Source organism: Macaca thibetana, chromosome 18, assembly GCF_024542745.1.
Source record: "Macaca thibetana thibetana isolate TM-01 chromosome 18, ASM2454274v1, whole genome shotgun sequence".
Lineage (NCBI taxonomy): Eukaryota > Metazoa > Chordata > Mammalia > Primates > Cercopithecidae > Macaca > Macaca thibetana.
The window spans coordinates 53,695,922-53,708,987 of NC_065595.1; the positions used below are offsets into that span (position 1 = coordinate 53,695,922).

At 42.5% G+C, this 13,066-nt stretch overlaps 2 protein-coding genes and 1 long non-coding RNA gene across 6 annotated transcripts in view; 2 read left to right on the plus strand and 1 right to left on the minus strand.

Moving 5' to 3' along the window:
- CHST9 (carbohydrate sulfotransferase 9) overlaps positions 1-13,066 on the plus strand; it is a 284,572-nt gene that overhangs the window by 263,629 nt on the left and 7,877 nt on the right. The gene's annotated exons all lie outside the window — the stretch shown is intronic.
- KCTD1 (potassium channel tetramerization domain containing 1) overlaps positions 1-13,066 on the plus strand; it is a 622,936-nt gene that overhangs the window by 143,484 nt on the left and 466,386 nt on the right. The window lies entirely within an intron of this gene.
- LOC126940981 (uncharacterized) overlaps positions 1-13,066 on the minus strand; it is a 120,332-nt gene that overhangs the window by 45,455 nt on the left and 61,811 nt on the right. For both annotated transcript variants that reach the window (XR_007721023.1, XR_007721022.1), the window contains exon 2: positions 3,833-3,981. This is a non-coding gene — a long non-coding RNA (uncharacterized LOC126940981). The remainder of the gene's footprint in view (positions 1-3,832; positions 3,982-13,066) is intronic.

The window sequence follows — 13,066 nt, forward strand, 5'->3', positions numbered from 1 at the left end:
TAACCTGTATTTTCCTTTTTGCTCCATCCCCACTGGTAGCAGCCACCAGTCTCTCTCTCTCCAGGCTCTTCGGGTTTCCTCCTGCTTCCGCTCTTACGAGGCCCAAGTCTGTTTGCCACTTGGCTGGCAGAGTACGCTTTAGAAAATGTAAATTACTCCCAGCACTTTGGGAGGCCGAGGCGGGCGGATCACGAGGTCAGGAGATCGAGACCATCCTGGCTAACATGGTGAAACCCCATCTCTACTAAAAATACAAAAAATTAGCCAGGTGTGGTGGTGAGAGCCTGTAGTCCCAGCTACGCAGGAGGCTGAGCCAGAAGAATGGCATGAACCCAGGAGGTGGAGCTGGCGTGAGCCGAGATCATGCCACTGCACTCCAGCCTGGGTGACAGAGCAAGACTCGGTTTCGAAAAAAGAAAGAAAAGAAAATGTAAATTACTTCTGTACCTGTCTAAAACTCCCCATGGCTTATACTGCACCCCTGCTAAAATCCAAAGCCCTGACCATGATCTGATATCCCTATAAGGTGTGGTCCCAACCTCCTCTTTCATCCCATCTTGGGCCGTTCACACTCACAGGGCAACCACAACAGCCTTGCCCTCTGTCCTTCCACCTGGCCAGGCCCATTCACGTGTGGGGGCCTTTGCACCCACTGGCCATGTTCAAAACGCTCTGCTGCCAGCCCTTGGGTTCCTTGTTGTCATTAAGGTCTCAGCCCTAGTAGCTTCTCCTCAGAGAGATCTTCCTTGGACATCTATTTAATGTAACCTTCCCACTCTCCCTCTGACATCTTCTATTGCATCACCATTTTAGTGTTTGCATCATACTCGGCACCACCCAAATTGTTTGTCTGTCCAACTTTTTCCTTGTTTGTTATCTATCTTCACCCGTATGAATGTGAGTACCTTAAGAACAGAGACTTGCCAGAGTCGTTTGCCCCCTCGCCCCAACACCAGAAAATAGTGCACGTGGTAGGTGCTCGGTAAATACTTCTTGGGTGAATGTGTTGCTTATTAGTTCTTCCAGCTAAGATGATAATCTGGACATGAAAACAAAATGTGTTTAAGCAAAATCTTGATCATGGGAATGAACATTTCAAGGGGAAAATGAATGGAGTTTGGTGTCTAAATATAGGAAAGGAATGCGCAATCTAAGACAAGAGTAGTGCGAGGTTCTCAGGGTTGCTGCAGGAAGGTGATACTCTTGGCAAAAATATAAAGGTTGTGGTTAAAAACCACATTCAGTGCGTATACACTACATGTCAGGCATTACGTATTTCTCAGAACCCCATTGGGTAGGCATCATTCTCTCTTACAGATGAGAGATTGATTCAGTGACCTCAAGTTGTTCAGCTGGGTATCCTATTCCAGTGATTGAGGTTGACTTGGTTAAAAGTACTGATTTAAGATCAACTTACAGTTGCAAGCATGGATGGGGGTAAAAATGTACTAAGTCTGGTCTTCAGCGCTACCTCTCCCCCATTTCCCAAGTTACTGGGCTGAACTGGATGTGGGATATGCATCTCACAACCTACGTTGGCGCACAGGCTCTTTTGCAAATTGGTCTATGCACCTGTAGATTCCTCCAGGTGTCCTCCTCATTCTGAAACAGTTCAGGGCGGGCAACTGGAAATGCGTTGAAGATGCTGCTGAAGAGAAAAGTGCCCTGATAAAGGTAGGGGAACGTGATTCATGGAGCAGAATGACACCTGTTATTTTGGAGACAACCACCTGAAGGGTGATAAAACCCCAGAGAAAGTAACTGAAATGCAGTACATGAAAATGTTTTGCTTCCATCTTTTTGACCACTATCTGATAAGTTAATACCAAGAGTATGGAAACTTGACTTTGCTAAAAATGAGTTCTATAAGAAGCCCAGAGAAGACAGCGCTACTGATGCATCTGGGGAGTTGAAGATACTGCAACTGAACACTCAGGTGGTCTCTTACTGGTGGCAGGAAATAAATGTTCTTCTTCACTGTAGAAATCACCATGGAGATGGCATTATACAGCTAGCATCTCAGTGATAAAAAGCCATGGGGACCAGGTTGCTTGGTCCCTGGGAGTTTATCAGGGGTTAAAAGATACCTTCAGCTTACCCCCTTTCACCCTGATCCAGCTCACACACACAGCTCCACAAGTGCTGACTCGTTCTCCCAGATTTGCAGCTGTGGAAATGCCGAGATTTAAAATAAATTTTCTTGAAAAAAACCAGCATTGATGGAGTGAAGATATTATTACTCCGTTACTACCACGTCTAGGTATATGTGTTTCTGACAGTAGTGTGGAGGCAGAAGAGAAGATAAAGATCCCATGAAGATAAGGAGATTTGTTGCAAGGCTGGCATAAAAGCTGAGCAGATGATCACAATCTCTGTGTGGTTTATGCTGCCTGAGGGGAGACCCGAAGTCCAGGCAGTGCTGGCTTACATCATTGTTTTCCAGGAGCAAGAGCCTAGTACTTTGGTCATTCCAAGTATTTGGGATTGTTCAGTAGAGCATCAGTTCTTGGTACACAACATAGGTTATTTTAAATTGGAGAACTGAAGCAACCAAAGGTGGGGTGATGTCCTCATTCATTCTACCTAGAGTTGACTTCAGCACATTTGGCTACCTCAAGGTAACTGGCTACAAAGGATTGTATTCACTTGGATCTGATAGCAAGGAAACACTCTTGTAGTTACAGATGTGATGTCACTGAGAGGGAAGCATGGGTTAGGTAGTGAGAAACATACCATTTTGGAGCCAGACAAGACTGGATTTTAATCCCAACTCCAGCAATTAATTGCCCATTGTAAAATGCTGAGCACATTTAATTAAGATATGATCTCAACCACCTGTTAGAGCTGGAGTGAGGGTTAAACTCAATTATTTTGTGCAGCACCTGGTGCATGTGAAGCCCTCAATCCATACTCATTCAAAACTCACTCTTACCATGCAGCGTCTCCCTCCAGCCTTGCTTCAGGAGGTCTCCTGTAACTGAAGGAGAGTGGAGCCCTGGCAGGAGTAGAGACAAACAAATGGACTTTCCTTGCCCATTGAAATAAAGACAACCTTCTTTGCTCAGGAGAAAGCAGGCTCCAGAGATTTGGGAGTCTCAAAACATGGTCATGAGTCACAGGTGACACAATAGGGTCTTCCCACAGGTCTGTGAATGAATCCAGAAGTGCAATTCTTTTCTTTGGTTTTTACAGATGAATGGTACCCAAATCCATATACTTTCATCTTGCTACAGTACTGGCTATAGGTGAGTTACTAGTGGCCTAAAATGATGGAAGGCCTTAGGAAAATTACCTGTGTGGCACTTGAGACTTCCTTACCTCTCCTGTGGACAGTCGTTATCCCTTATGTGGGGAGTAGATGGAGTTAATAAGCTGTGATATTATTTCTGGGCAAGGTGCAATAAGATGTGTTTGTTCCTCCCAAGGTGCAGATTACAGAATTGCAGTGAGGGAAGCGGGTGAAGATACAGCATCTAAGGAATGTTTAGAGAGTTATACTTGCCTGCTTTATAATATGTGTGTCTCTAGAGAAGACTAGGTAGACTCCTGTCCATCAGCATCTCAGTGTAAAAGAGCATTGCAGTTGGATGTCATCACCAGTCCCCTTCCAGGTCCCTGCAGCTATTGTGGTTAGCATTGCTGTTCCCATGGCTCAAGTGGCTTTGGACTAGTAGGTAATGGGTGGGGGAAGAAACAGCTCCCCTCACCTCCCCACCCCACCCCACCCCAGATATATTCTGCTTCCTGAGACTTGGGCTGTACCTACAGGAAGTAACAAAGGGTTGGCGTGCCCCCGGCTCCCTCCCCTCTGCCAACTGCATATTGCACTTACCAAGGCTGGGCTGCAGGTGGCAGGCGCCCCTCTGCGATCCTCCCATGGCTGGAGGAACTCATTCTACACCAGCTCTTGGGAGTAAAGTTGTACAGATACTGAAGACTTCCATCCTCAGGCCGAAAGGTCAGGATCCGTGCAGCTTATAACTGCCCTCACAAAGAAAGAGAACAAAAAGAGAGGCTGTGGCCATGGCTGCCTCCAGTACCCATTTAATTGGCGTCTTGAATCAAGTACAACTGTTTTTAGAAGAAGTAACCCATTTTGGAAGCCCCCCAAAAGCTTCAAAACTTAGAGTTAATGAAATAATATTCTAAAAATAAAATTGATAAAATGTATCTGAAAGCATGCATACTTGCAAATATCCATTTGATGCTCGCTTAGTTTCGTTAGGGCTCTATTCACTCTGACCTCATCGTATGACAACCCACTTGACTCCTCTCCTCCCTTCTGACCTCCTGCTTTGCTGCTAGTGTAGTTCTATATTCTTCCTTTGCATTCTTTCTCAGAATTCAATCCTGAAAAGAAACCCCACTTGGCATGGACTCAGAATCCCCCTGGCATGATCTAATACCACAGGCAGTCTCTCTTCCTAACTCAGGGCCCAGGTAACACGTGGTAGCGCCAGGGTGTGAGCTGCCTGCTCTCCAGTGAGGTTTAGACCAGGCTTTGGGGAGCTGCCTTGAGTATAGCTGAGTTGTCAAATATGTAAGTGATATAAGCCAGAGGGACGTGTGTGTCACTGTAAGGTGCTGACACAGGCCAATCTGATCTGGGACCAGTAGATGCTTAATCCAGTGAGACGAATGGAATGCATTCCTGCTAGAGCCCCTACTACTCTCGCATATGGCAATGCTGCTCCCGGGACTCAAGTGGCTTTGGACTAGTAGGCATTGGCGTGCTGGGCAGGGTTGGGGGCAGGTATATGCTGCTTCCTGGAAAAGGACTGTCACTTACGTCCTAGCCCCCAGTTTCACCTTATCTTGACTCAGATGCTGTCTCAGACTCCTATTCTGCTACTTTTGTGCCTCCTCTTCTCTCTTCATCTCTCTCTGTCTCTCCTCCTGCCCCTTAATAACTGGCCACTCTCCATATTTTCCAGTCTACAGCCCAAAAGGGAAATGGACACATTGATTTAGCTGGTTACTCTCTATGCACTTGGACAGTGTCTCTTGCTCCAGGTCCCCTCACTGGTTGCCCACTGGCCTATGGATACTATTAATTGAATTAGCATCCACCTCTGTCACTGCTTATGCACACAGGGACTGTTCCCATGGTCATCTTAATGTGAAGTTGGGAAAGCAGCGTTATAGATGATATGCCCGGTATTTAAGGAAAATCAGAGAAGAAAGGCATAGAGACAGGATGCATTCACATTTTGGAGAAACGTACTGTATGCCAGATGGTATATGTCAGGTACCGTACTAGGTACTTTATAACTGCATTTATCTAGTTAATTCTCAAAAAGACTTACCTTTTCCCAGTATCAGAGTTTGAGAATCAGAGGGCTGATATTTTAGCATGGCTCTTGGTTAAAGGGTCCAAAGAGGCCTCCCGCCCAAAGTTAGGATTGCCTTCTCTGAGCAACAGAATTCCCACAAATCTATATAGTCTTAGCTGAACAGGACTAGGGTTCCATCTAGTTGTAGGGTGTTCCTTTTCTCAGCCTTGTTTGTGTGCATAGACACAAACATACACCATGGACACTTCCAAAGGAAGAGTGAATATAGGAAGACAGAATTGGGATCTCTTACTATGGTAAGACAGAGTGTTTGGGGTCCTGGATCCCAGCCAATGCCATCACTTGCATTTCAACATTTCCAAAATAGTTCTTGGAATTCCCACTTTAAAAATGAGAAAACAGACTCAGGAATGTTAATGGACTCTCTGTAAGAGTGCTAGCTGTGCCTTCTCATATTTACTCATCTCTTAACATTCTCTTGCACTCTAGCCAGACTTCCAACCAACTACCCACACCTGTGACTCTGCCTGAGTGAGTCCACCCTGTCCACCTGTAGAGCAGACTGGACTTGCCAGAACTGGCCCTGCAGAAACCTTCAACCACAGCTGACAGGATGGTGTGGAATAACTCTGGGGAGATATGTTCTACATTTGCTCTGAGGGCTTCTCAGTAGAATTCAGCTCCTATTCCCACTGTGCTAACTTGCTCGATAATCCACCCTATATTCTGTGCCTTTCCTTTCTCAGTTCCCTACTGTCCTGCCAGTGTTTCCTGGAATCAACGCTAAATTAATTAACTTGCTCTCAACCCCTTGACTTAAGGTCTGATTCTAGGGAGCCATGAATGATGACATTGTCCTAAAATCACCCAATTAATAGGTGGAGGACCTGGGCGATCTGACCCAAAAGCGAATGCTCTTCATACTTTGAAGATCTATCCAGGCACCATGCTCCTGACCTCACAACAACTTTCTTCTCTCTTGCACTTTCAGTCTCCATCCCAGGGGAGCACCCCAACTCCCGCCTCCAGGGATGACCCATATCTCTGGCCCCCTGGTGTACCCAAGCCAATCCCCTATTGCAGGGTCATCTTATGGACTCATCCCCCTTGCCTGTGAAAACCTTTTTCTTGCCAATCCATGGCCATAACACACACACACACACACACACATAAAAAGAAAACTTGACATTTTGAAATTGCAACCCAAGACAGCTGGTTCCTTCCTCTTCACCACATTCCAGAGAACAAGAGGAAGAACTCTGTATAACAACTGTATATTTTAGAACAAAGTGTCAGAGTCAGGGTGCCCCCCTCCATTGCTCCTCCATAACCCTCTTGGACACACACATTATTGTTGGCATTAACTTGAAATGCAAGGGGAGGGGAGGCTGACTGACCAATACTAATTTCAGACAACTAAATACATGGAAATATTAATGAGCCATATCCCAAATCTATTAGATATCTGAATTCCGATGAAGTGTTTAAATAAATCCTAATAGTCAAAACACCAACTTATTCTACTTCTTTCCTACCAAATATAATGTATTGGTTTTTGTTATTCTCATCCACATTTAATATGTACAGACACACACCTAAGAAATAAAATAGAGAAGGCCAAACATTTTGAATGTATTTCATTTATCAAGTTGCAGCTCCTCAATAAGGTTTTGAGTTTCTTTAAAAAACAAACTGCTAAGATTTACTGGGTTAGAATTAGAGAACTGGACGACATTCCTGACTTCTCCATTCATTTCACAGAGTGACCTTGGGCAAGTTATTACACAAGTCTATCTTGATTTATTTATCTGTAAATTTGCAAACAAAAGAATCATCTCATTTTTCCTACAAAACTTGGAAGGAAGATGGAATGATAAATCTATAAAAGCATATTGAACCCCTTGGGGAGTAGCCTTATCTACTTATATACATTAAGCTTATGTCAGTTTTCAGCTTCTAATGGTCTTGTCAAACCACAGCACTATTTCCAATAGAAACTTCTCTTTGACATTCACATTTTGTTACGTCCTCAGTCCTCATATTTTAAGCTTGCTTGGCTTCAAGCAGAAAAAAAATAGGAATTAAATCCAAAAATTGAAAGAACTGGCAAATAAAATCATAGTTTCAATCCTTGCATCCAAGAGGACCATAGAAATTAACTTGTTGGATCAACTTGAATAGCCTCACAACAGAAACAGCTGTTTTGTGTTGAAGCAGTTTAAATATTTTAAAGCTCATAGCTTGGAGAAGACTGTGATTCAGTAGTTTCTCTCTTTACCCACTCTCCTCAAGTGTTCACTCTTCCTTCCTGTTACCCATAATTGTGATTTCTTTTCTTCTGTTTTCTTTCTTTGCCTTTGTCTCCACTTAAGCTTATCTTTTCTCTTTCCTATTTCTGTGTCTCAGTTGTCTTATCCTTCTCTTTTTTCCCACTCGTTTTTATTGCCATTGAACATTTAACTTTGCTACATGTTGTGAGAGAGAAGGAAGAGGAGAAATAGATAAAAAGCAGAGTAAAAAACAAATACTTACCTAAAAACTGCTTATCATATAGAAATTGCTCAAAAATATTCAGTGCCTAAATCAATAAAAATATCTAATATTTATGGAGAACATATTTACATTAAGGAATCTCTACAGGCATTTCCTATAATCCAACAAGGTAGATGCTGTTATTATCTTCATTTTCCAGATAAGGAAACTGAAGCTCAGAAAAACAAGATAACCAAGGTCACCCAGAGAGAAAACGACAGAAGAGGACACATAACCAGTTCTGTCTGACTCAAAACTCCATGTTCTTAACCACCATACTCTCTTGTAACAGGCATGTGCCTGGTGCTTTCCTGACATTAGTTCATTTAACGGACGTTAAACAAGAAATAGATTGCTTGACATACGATGCAGCTGAAAAAAACCAGACGTGACTAAGACAGAGATTTGACACACCAGCTCCAGCAATCGCTGTGTTAACTTGGCACATTATTTAAATTCTGAGCTCAGGTTCTTAATCTGTAAAATGAGCTTATCTTTATCTACTCTTCTGTTTGATGCCGTGATTAAACCAGCTTGCTCCATGCCCTAGCCTATTAACTAGGCTAACAAAATGCAGAATAATATTCAAGAGAGAGGAAGTAAGCCACAGAGACAGGAAATGGAAATGATTCTGCCCGGCTCATAGTTTCTCCCAGATACCCTCCCTCACCTGCGAACCAGGATTCCTCTTTCATGCTTTCCTGCACCAAATTTTTTCTTGCACTTTCATGCACCAAGTTTTTTCTCCATCTTATTACCTCCCATAAGTATAGTTCTTGGTTTTCTTAGTTGTATCTCCCTACCCCACCCTGACCCCAAGGGTGCCCCATAAGATCAGGGACCAAGTCTGTCTTGCTAGCTATACCAGCAACACACAGCCCAGTGCCTGGAGCACAGTTCATGCTCAGAAAACAAGTGTTTAATGAATAACTGAAGGTGGAGGGGCAAAGGGTGAGGATGGAGAGGGAGATGGGGCAGATGGCACTGGATATTAGGACTCCATACTCACATTCTTCCCAGTTGTCCTCGGGGTCTGTTGGAAATGCAGTCACAGTCTTCACCCCTCTCATAACTATGCCATCAGCTTCTGAAGCCCTTGAATCAAGATTTAAGAGGAGTAGCTGTGGCACAGAGGGATCAGGGAGAGACACACTGACCTGTGTCCCCAGAAAAGACTGACTTTTGAGCACCCCACCCTCTCCCATCATTTATCTTATCAATGACTAGAGACAATTAGGTCTCCTTGATGGTGTGAAGAAATATAACTGCACTTCTATCTAGATTGAAGGTAAATCACAAAAGATACATTATTAAGAGTAATATTATAAATTACTCCTTGGGCAGTGCCTTCAAGGCCCATTAATCCAGCTGCACCTCCACCAGCCAATAACTCCTGAATCTATACCGAGCTTTTCAGTCCTGCTGTCTACCTCCAGCTCTCTAAGGCACCTTAAACTCAAGAGGTCTGAAATTGAAGATAGTGAATGCCCACACCCACCCCAGGTCCCCCACAAAAACTGCTGCTTCTATTTCTTCTCTCAGAGAGGAAATGGGGAGCCATTCTTTACACTTCTGTCACCCTTATGCTTTGAATATGAGCAGTTTCCTAAGTTTGTCTCAACTCCCTTTTTCTTCATTCTTACCCCATTGTCTTAGTTCCTCTCCTAAGGATTCCTGATGGACAATCATAATCATCTTCCAGGAGATCCCTCTGCCCCCAGGCACACCTCCCCACTGCCACCAGAATGTTTGTTTTAAATCATGAATCTTGTCAAGACCTTATTGAAAATTCCCGTCCTATATGTGGTAAAGTCAGACTGTTTATATCGGCCCAAACCCTCCTGGAATGACGCCCAACCCCACCTACCTCTCCCTATCATCTGAGTCTGGCCCCCAAGCAGACTCTTGACGTCAGGGTGCACAGCCCTTCCCATCTCTGGCTTGTCCACCTGGTAGCTTCTCAGTCATCTTCCCAGACTCATCTCAGGCATCACCTCCCTTGTGAAATTTGCCCCCAAAAATCTCTCCAGAAAAATTAAGCACTTTTTTATTTTCCAAATACCTGACATATCCTTTTATTATAGCAATTATCACATTTTATTCATAAGCTGCTTATTTCCATCCGATCAATTAAACTTTGGTGTCCTTGAAGGGCCACAAATTTTATCTATCTCATCCTTATTTATATAATGCTTAAAACGACATACAGTAGTAGTTCAATATATGTGCATTGACGAATGAATGATCAAAGTCTCAAGTTTTATAGTTTCCATAGGATCCACAATAGTATATAAGGTCTTACAAATGTACAACACTTATCAACAGTATAAAACCGATGTGAATTTGTTGCCTCAATAAGGAGCAGTACAGGAATGATATTCTTTGCTTCAATCAAATTCAAACGTATATTATTAATGTGAGATAGTATTCTTGATGCTAGTGGAGGTTATATAGATTTATAAGACTGCACACTGACATTCAATGAAATTAAAATAGAGCGATCATTACCTAAACAATTAACCTAACAACTACCTAGAATAAAATAAAACACACTAAACAGAGGACTTAACACTCAAACTGGGCCAGTCTTTTCTTTGTATCCTGGACCCTCATTTCTGCTCTCCCAGCTTCCAATAGCATGTTGCTGGAGCCTTTGCCACTATGTTAATAGATTAATTAATTGTGCAATTGTTTACTTAATATACTTTTCCCTATGAGAATACCAACTCCATATAAATAAGGACCGCACGTGTCTTATAAACCCCACCATCTCTGGCATCCAGCACAGCACCTGATGTATAGGAGGTGCTCAACAACTTTGACAGGGAGAAAGAAAGTATAATTCATATCAATGTTGAGGATCAGATAAGAATTCACAGAGGAGATGTGCTTAATACAGAACCCCTTGAAAATAACAATAATTGGCCAGGCACAGTGGCTCATGCCTGTAATCCCAGCAGTTTGGGAGGCTGAGGTGGCCGGATCACCTGAAGCCAGGAGCTTGAGACCAGCCTGGCCAACATGGTGAAACCCTGACTCTACTAAAAATGCAAAAATTAGCCAGGTGTAGTGGCATGCATCTGTAATCCCAGCTACCCAGGAGGCTGAGGCAGAAGAATTGCTGGAACCCAGGAGGCAGAGGCTGCAGTAAGCTAAGATCACACCACTGACCACTGCTCAGTGAAATAAAAGAGGACACAAACAAATAGAAGAACATACTATGCTCATGGATAGGAAGAATCAATATCGTGAAAATGACCATACTGCCCAAGGTAATTTATAGATTCAATGCCATCCCCATCAAGCTACCAATGAGTTTCTTCACAGAATTGGAAAAAACTGCTTTAAAGTTCATATGGAACCAAAAAAGAGCCTGCATTGCCAAGACAATCCTAAGTCAAAAGAACAAAGCTGGAGGCATCACACTACCTGACTTCAAACTATACTACAAGGCTACAGTAACCAAAACAGCATGGTACTGGTACCAAAACAGAGATATAGACAAATGGAACAGAATAGAGTCCTCAGAAATAATACCACACATCTACAGCCATCTGATCTTTGACAAACCTGAGAAAAACAAGAAATGGGGAAAGGATTCCCTATTTAATAAATGGTGCTGGGAAAATTGGCTAGCCATAAGTAGAAAGCTGAAACTGGATCCTTTCCTTACTCCTTATATGAAAATTAATTCAAGATGGATTAGAGACTTAAATGTTAGACCTAATACCATAAAAACCCTAGAAGAAAACCTAGGTGATACCATTCAGGACATAGGCATGGGCAAGGACTTCATGTCTAAAACACCAAAAGCAATGGCAACAAAAGCCAAAATTGACAAATGGGATCTAATTAAACTAAAGAGCTTCTGCACAGCAAAAGAAACGACCATCAGAGTGAACAGGCAACCTACAGAATGGGAGAAAATTTTTGCAATCTACTCATCTGACAAAGGGCTAATATCCAGAACCTACAAAGAACTCAAACAAATTTACAAGAAAAAAACAAACAACCCCATCGAAAAGTGGGCAAAGGATATGAACAGATAGTTCTCAAAAGAAGACATTCATACAGCCAACAGACACATGAAAAAATGCTTATCATCACTGGCCATCAGAGAAATGCAAATCAAAATCACAATGAGATACCATCTCACACCAGTTAGAATGGCGATCATTAAAAAGTCAGGAAACAACAGGTGCTGGAGAGGATGTGGAGAAATAGGAACACTTTTACACTGTTGGTGGGATTGTAAACTAGTTCAACCATTATGGAAAACAGTATGGCGATTCCTCAAGGATCTGGAACTAGAAGTACCATATGACCCAGCCATCCCATTACTGGGTATATACCCAAAGGATTATAAATCATGCTGCTATAAAGACACATGCACACGTATGTTTATTGCGGCATTCACAATAGCAAAGACTTGGAATCAACCCAAATGTCCATCAGTGACAGACTGGATTAAGAAAATGTGGCACATATACACCATGGAATACTATGCAGCCATAGAAGAAGATGAGTTTGTGTCCTTTGTAGGGACATGGATGCAGCTGGAAACCATCATTCTGAGCAAACTATCACAAGAACAGAAAACCAAACACCGCATGTTCTCACTCATAGGTGGGAACTGAACAATGAGATCACTCGGACTCGGGAAGGGGAACATCATACACCAGGGCCTATCACGGGGAGGGGGGCGGGGGGAGGGATTGCATTGGGAGTTATAGCTGATGTAAATGACAAGTTGATGGGTGCAGCACGCCAACATGGCACAAGTATACATGTTATTCACATGTACCCTAGAACTTAAAGTATAATAAAATAGAATAAAATAAAATGGAAAAAAAAAAAAAAAAGATCACACCACTGTACTCCAGCCTGGGCAACAGAACAAGACTCTATCTCAAAATAAATAAATAAATAAAAATAACAAGAATTAGGCTCTCAAATTTATTGCAGACTTAATGAACATTCCACACATTTTCCATTATATTTTTTTAGATACTCGTTTTTTTAAATCTGTAGTTACATGTCTTTCAGCTAACTCTGCAATATCTACTCTTTAAGGATATTTATGGAAAACTATAGCTTTCTGCCATAGCTTACAATTTAGCTGGAGTTAAAAGAGTTTTTCCAACAAAACAATCAAATAGCCATGGAAGCTGGAATAAAATTACTTTCCCTACAGGAGGTACAGACTAAGTGCTATAGTCATTTCAAAGGGAGTAGAATCA